Source organism: Mesoplodon bidens, assembly GCF_964165515.1.
Source record: "Mesoplodon bidens genome assembly, chromosome: 15".
In the NCBI taxonomy this organism is placed as follows: domain Eukaryota; kingdom Metazoa; phylum Chordata; class Mammalia; order Artiodactyla; family Ziphiidae; genus Mesoplodon; species Mesoplodon bidens.
Window position 1 is genome coordinate 770,709 of NC_138171.1, and position 7,387 is coordinate 778,095.

Here is a 7,387-nt window from a genome sequence, read left to right on the forward strand (position 1 = left end):
CAGGGCCCCCACCTCACTCAGCCACCAGCCTCGGGGCGTGGGACGGCTTCCTCCCGCTTCTCGAGGGTCGGTGGTGGCCTAGGGCCGAGCCCTGCCTGCTCAGGCTGGGGTTTCTCATCAGAGACAGCTCAGAGACGAGGTCACGGCTTAGGGGAGTTCTTGGGCCACTTCCTGCCAGGCCCCCAAGGGGTGGTAGAAGTGGGTCACCTTCCAAACAGCCCTGACAGAGAGTCTTCGGGGTGCCGATGGGAGGAAGGGGCAATCCCTCCAGCCCCAGGGAGCCTCCTGGTCCCAGAAACAGGACCAGGATCCAAGGTCCAAGGCTGTCCTGGGGACAGGGCTCAGCACAGCCGCTGGAAACATCGGGGGCTTCCCGTTTGGGAAGAAACCTTGGGTGGTGCCCTTCAGGGCCGGAGGAGCCCACCCCCAGGGAAAACCTCTCGGGCTGTGTGGCAGCTGGGGCTGATTAACAGCCCCTGGTGTTGCCTTCCGGGCACCTGGGCTCCAGTGGGCCCAGCAGAGGCCGAGGGGTCAGCGGGTAGCGGGAAGAAGCTGAGGGTGGGGCTGCAGCCTGCAGCCCCAGAGCCGGGGACAGGACAGGGGGCGGGAGGCAGACCCGGAGCCCCTCCCTCACTTGTCCAGAAGTTCGGGGGACACAGGGTGAGGAGCCCAGAGGAGCAACGTGCCTGCTGAGGCCCCATGAGCCGCCTGGGCAGTGCCTCCAGGACTGTCCAACCTGAGAATGGTGAGCATCCAGGGACAATCTCAGGTTCGTCAGCCCGCGAGGTGCCGCCCCCTCCCCAGCAGCAGCTGCCACGGAGCGAGGGGCACGTGCACTTGGGCCGGTCGGCAGAAGGACCTGGCGGGTCGGTACCACCTGGGCAAGGACGCCACCCGTCACGGTGTCTCTGCTGGGCCACCTGGCGTCAGGACGCACCCACAAGACGCCTGTATCCTGGGCCCCGCCTGACGCAGCCCTAAAGTGCTCCAGGGTGAGTCCGAGGAAGGGGCACCTGTACAGGTTCCTGGGCCAGGGCCCGGGCACGACGCAGCCAGAGATGCTGCGGGCAGCTGGGAGACTTCCAGGCTCTCTGAGGTCAAGCTGAGGGCTTGTGGGTAGCAGGTGGGTTTTAGCTGTGCTTGGGTCAGAAGGGTAAGAAAAGGGCAGCTAGCACGGGGCTCACGGGGACCCACGTCTGTGACCCCGGGATGGGAGCCATGGCGACATCAGCAGCCACACATCCGCTGGGGCGGCCGCACTGCTGGGTGGGCGGGCCGGCCTAACTCCCCGTGCGGGGCCCTCGACGCCCCTGGTCACCGATCGGCTGCCCACTGGGGGGCCGAGAACCGCCCCGGCGTCACGTGTCTGGGGGTGGGACTGGCGCTGGCTTGGACCCTCCCCAACCGCCACCACGCCTCCCCAGTCCCAGCGCGCGCAGAGTCTCCCGGCCCAGGGCTGCTGGGGGCCACGCGCCCAGACGGAAAGGGCCAGGGCCGAGTGGACAGGGCCGGAGGGAGCCGTGGTCTCACCCGCGGCGCCCCCCGGAGTTCTGGGGAGTCCGAGCAGGGGGTCTCCCTGAGGCCAGAGGGAGCCGAGTCCCTTGGAGCGGGTGGGCGGCCGGGCGCGCCGGGAGCAAGGGCCGCCCCACAGCGACGGGTTCCTCCTGCCGGGATGGGCCACACGGCGTCCTCGGGCCCGGAGCCCGACCGGGGAGACGCTTCTCCCCTCGGGCAGGTGACGCCGGCCCTGCCCGGACCCCCGCCCCTCCTCGTGGCCACGCCCCGCACGCCCACGGGCGGGGCTGCCTTGTGGTGCTGCGAGTGGGGAGGGGAAGGGGGGCGGGAGGTCCGCCTAGGACCCTGCCCGCACGCTGCGACCCCGACTTTAGCCAGGAGCTTCAGCCAGGGTCCTAGGCCTGGGCACGGGAGGGCAAGGGGCATCCGGGGGACTTCGGAGTCTTTCCAAAGCGCCATTCAGCCACGCCCGCGGCCCTCGGTCCCCCTAAACCAGGGCCAGTAGGGGCGGAGGTCCCGCTGCCCACCACCCTGAATGCGCATCATTAAGGGTTGGTGTCACGTCACGTCGTCACGTCCTATTTCTAAGTATCCCAGATAGAAAATGCTGAAAATAAGGAAAAACGTCTGAGGACGCCAAGGCTGGCAGAGATGGGAAGGGGGCCTTCCTCTGTGTGGATGTGCAGGGCATTTGGGGCCACCACTCAAGGGAGGGCTTCCAGACCCCTGCCCGGCGATGGTCCCTGGCGAGGGCAGTGCAACTCTGCTTCACCGGCCAGGAAGTAAAAGCCACCTGTGTCCTCAATCAACAAGACCACCAACCACCTGTGTTTAATTCATATGATATACGCTGTACAGAAATTAACTAGGCCGAGATGTAGCCACATGGATTAAGGAAAAAAAAACCCGGCACTAAATGAACTCTCACAGTGATTTAGTGCTGTACAACTTACGTAAATCTTAGAAATCAGTGGTACGTGTTATTTATGGATGCTGAGACTGGTAGGCAGGGTTTAAAAGCACAAACAGAAGTGAGCTGAAGTGCCTGGTGGGCCACCTCTGGGCCTGGGAGAGAGGTACAAATGGGTCTTCACTGTCATGTTTTCTTTTGTGGGAAATCTAAATTAAACTACTTCATATTTGTTATGTACAAATAAAGAGTTTCAAGGTGTTTGTTACACAATTCTTAGTATTTTTAGGCTGTTTTGATTTCTTCAAATCATTTCCGCCAGGCCCTTTGCTAAAGAGCAAGGACACAGAAGGAAGACCCAGCACCCCACCCGAGGGGGGCACAAGCACGAGGGGCCAGCGCCCCCTGGGGTGTGGGAGGCGGTGCCTGCAGCCAGGCATGGTGTTTCTTGCCTCCAGGGCCAGGTAGTCAGACCCCTGGGCCTCCTGGGTTAGGGTGGCCTCTCCCACCGAACGCCAGCGTCCTCAGGGCCTGAACACCCCGACGTGTACAGAAGGGCACACGTGGTGGACGTGAACCCCCATGGACATACACGCCCTGAGGCAGAGATGGCGCCTCCTGCAGGAGCCCAAGAGTGGGGTGCTTATCTCGGGTGGGAGACAGGCACAAAGGCACCTGCCTGCACCACGTCCAGGGGGGCGTGGTGGTGCTCAGGGTGTCCCCTGCTCCTCTCTCCCTGCTGTCCAGGTGATGGGGGGCAGGTAGACCTCAGAACTCCCTGGGGGCCAGGTAGGACGACGGACCCTGCCTGGGAGGTGCCAGAGAGCAGGGCCGGGTCACCAGCAGCTTGGAGACAACCCAGGAAGATGGGGCAGCGGTGTCCAGGCGTGAGGACCCGAGCATACTGCACGCTGATGCCCTGGGTGGAGCAGGCCGAGGAACAGGAGCTGGACGTGGGTGGGGCTGCCCAAGGGGCAGACGAGCTGGCCAGGTGCCCTCTGTGGTAGCCCCTTCCTGACTTCGTGCTGCCAGCTGAGGACAGGCCCAGGACTGGCCTGCTCTCCTGGAGAGCTGCAGCCCCGCTCACCCGGCCAGACAGCTGCTCACGGGCAGCAGGATGGAGGCGCCGCCGTCTTGAGGGCGGCAGGGATGGTTCCCAGAGGCTGAGGTGGTAGGGTGGTCAGCTGGGTGGATAGGAGGGGACAGTGGGACCAGTGGCTGTTGGCCACTGGCTTACTGGCCGTGTCCCAGGAGGGCTCCAGGACCCGCAGTCCAAGCTGCCCTTGGCGTGTGGCTCTCCCCACAGCTCCAACATTCCTTCCTTCACCCCAGTCGTGGTATTTAGAAAATGGAGGGGAGTCTGTCCACACTCGGATCAGGCAGGTGGTAGTGAGGTCCCAGCCCCCAGAGGACTCAGGAGGGCCGCCGAGGGCAGCTGCCCCCAGAGTGCAAGACTCCCCTAAAGCAGGATTATGCAGGGATCATTAAATAAAACATACACCCAGTCTGCAGTGAAAACATTTATTTTTTACAAGTTATCTTTATTATAGGTCAACATTCAGACATAAGAGACCATCACCATGGGAAACCACCGTGACCCTCCAGCCCAGCCCCAGGTGTGCGCGTGGGCTCAGGGCAGAGGTCGGTCCCAGCAGCAGGACACAGCAGCACACGGACGATCGCGGTCCACGCGCCTGCATTTAGCTTCTAACCATGACGCATACATGTTTCAGTGTAAACTGCGCCCCTCGCCCACCCTGAAACACCCTTCTTTCCAGGGAGACAAAATCACCAAAAGCTGCTGTCCACAGGACCCCAGGCCCAGCCGCTTCCTCCCCCGGGGACCCTCCAGGGTGGATCTGGGGTCAGAACAGAGACCCCTTTGAATGTGGCTTTATCACTGATTGTATCTGATGCTTAGAAAATTGGTTTTAATGTTTCAGGGGAGGGAGGGGTTTCCAGCCACTCACCTCTGGGTCAGGTGAGCCCCCAGGTATGGGTGTCACCTTGGCAGCCCTGCACCCTACCCTGGAGGAGCCGACACTGGCAGCGCTCGGGCGCCCAGCCTGCCGTCCACACTGATTCCAGGGACACAACAGGGCCGGTGTTTCCTTCTGTGCACCTGGCAAAGGAGCTCGCCCAGACCCCCTGCTCCTGCCCCGACTCGTCAAGAAACCAGAGGCCGTTTTGGAGCCGCTTTTATTGTACTGTCGCTTTGCCCCGGATGGCGGCACTCACGCCGCTGGGTGATATATACATATACACATATGTACACACACTGCCCACACCTACAGCAGAGACGACGCCAACCGTGCTTGAAAGGACAGTAAAAATGTAGCTTTTGCCAATTCCACAGGAGAAGGAGTCACAACCAAAATAGCAGAACAGGTGAGTCCTGTGTTACATGGGCTCACAGCTCAGAACGCTGGGAAAGGAATGAGATCAGTCACTTTTTCACGCCCCTCACCACCGCCACCACCCCCGCGCTGTCCCCCTGGCGGGGTGTGCTGAGAGCCAGGGAAGAACGGACGGGGCCCCTGGGCTCTGCCCCCGCAGAGCCTGGCCCCTCCAGGGAGAGCCCACGAGCCGGTGCCCGCCCTCCTCACAGGTGGTCTCACACCAGGTGCCACAGAGGCTGCCCGTCTCCCCAGTGGGCACTGCACAAGCTCCCCTGGAACAGACCGCCCGAGGTTAGAACACGCCAGATGGTCCCGGCAGGGCCCCCCCCGAGCAGGAGCCTGTGGACACAGCACGCCTAAGGGGCGCCGGCGGCGCTGGCTGCTCGACTCGTCAGAGAAGTAGGAAAGCTCACGCACGAGCGGTAACGTCTACAGCAGTTTGAAAACAGAAAAACGCCCGGAAAAGACAAGAGACCACATCACCAAGCGAAAACAGAAATCTACGCGCCGGCAGCTCCCGTCTGCACCCCGCAGCCTCTCCCACGCTCCCTGCAGGCCACAGGCGGGCAGCGCTGCCAGAGCCTCAGGGCGCCCAGCACTGGCCTCGGCGGCCCTGGAGCGAGGGCCGAGGTGCTCCTGTTCCCACCACAGCAGGCAGAGGGTTGTCCCCTCCGAGCGCATGAACAGGGGGCCCTCCAGACACAACACCCTGCTCACCGGGGAAGTAGATGGGCCACACGAGGAAAAGGGAAATGCAACCAGGGACCTAGGTCTTCAGTCAGCGGGAGGGCCTGAAAGCACAGACAGGGAAGACTTTGAAAGGGCTCCTGCCTCCAAATCAACGAAGTGGACATGCTTCGGGGTCGGGGTCAGGGTCAGGTGAGGGGGGTGTGGTCCAGACCCCGCGCCCGGCCCCTGGGGTACCCGGCCCTCGCGGAGTCACCAGCATCGCCTTGAGGACTGTTGTCATCACCGTCAGGACTTATTTAGTTTTTACAAATTCTACAGGAGACCGGGTTCAACAAACTTCCGGACCTGCCCCTCTGGCCTCCAGGGGAGCGTCACGTTTCTAGCGGACTATCAGTAAGATTCGGGAACAAAAAGACACTCGGCAGGGATTCGCCCCGACCTGTGTGATGGGCCTCGGAGTTTTCTGCCCACGGAGCAATGACACAGTCGCTGTGGAGGGGCGGCTGCCTGCCTGAAGTCCAACCTCTGAACTTCGTGCTTGGCCACTCTAGGGAAAAACGACTCATTTCCTAAGTTATTTCCAGAAACGTCAGGAAGCCCGACTGGGGCCTGCTCTCAGGCTGACTTCTTGCTGGCCTGGAACTGGCCCCTAAGACTGTCCTGGCGTCTGGCCTCCTCCCTGCTCCACGGGGTCCAACAGCGCATTTCCTGTCCTCCTGAGAGGCCGGGTCTCAGCAGCTGCTCCTCACCTGACACCAGCGCACACCTCCCCTCTTCCCGAACATCTTCAAGGGCAAAACCCCAAACAAAATGGAACCCACAGGTGCCCACGGGCCTGGTGCCTGCAGAGCCAGCCGCTCACCCTACACGGCACTGTGAGGGCAGCGGCAAGCCGGGGCCTGAGCGGCGGTGGGCTGGGGTGGTGGAAATCAGTGGCTCGGGAAGGTGTCCTGGTGCGTCTGGCCTCCTTGCGTGCAGCCCCCGGCCCACGGCCTTCCCTACTAGACACTCCGGAGCCCAGCAGTCGCGAGGTGCATGATGGGAAACCAGACCCACTTGGGCCACGCAGGTCCCGGGGCAGGTGCTGGTCTGGCACGGGGCCAGCACAGCCACGTCTCCACGTCCTCAGAGCAGGGGCCACCCACAGGTCTGGACGCGGACAAGACAGACCGGCTCCCAACAGCCCACAGACGGTGCACGGACAGAGGTGAGCGGGGCTTCCGTGGTCTGGCTGCGGGCTAACGAGCCCAAGGGCACCAGGGCCACTTGGGGACCCAACCCTCTGCCCACAGTGTGCCTTTGGTCCAGCTGGTCCTTTCTCCGTGAACCCGACGTCTCCAGCTCTGCCCAAACCATCAACGACGGCCAAAGGGAGCAGTCGGAGGAGAGCGGGTGGGTGAGAGCTGTGGGAGGCACAGGGGGGAGGGCTGTGCAGCCCCCTCGCCACCGGCAGCCTGGCCTCTCAGCCCCTCTGACCACCTCTGACTGGGCCGCTGCTGCCATCTGTGGTTCTTAGAGGTTCGAAAAGCATCACCAAGAGGCCAGGTGGGCCTGAAGGAATGTGGAGGACGATGCAGGGAAGGGGAGAATGGGGGCTGCGGGAGGGGCCCCTTCCATCCAGCTCGTGGCCTAGGGACGTGTGGGAACGTCCCCCGCCCGGGAGGGAGCATACTCGAAGCACAGGGGCCTCAGGTCAGACGTGGGAAACAACTGCCACAGGCTAAGCAGACGGGGTGAACGGGTCCCGCACAGACTGTCCTTGGTACGAATGCCACAGAAACGCCCTGGCGCTGGGCGAGTGGGCCCAGCTCCTTCCTGGCAGGTGAGTCCAGGGGCCCTGCCTGTGGCCACATGGTTGGCAGGCACGCGGCAG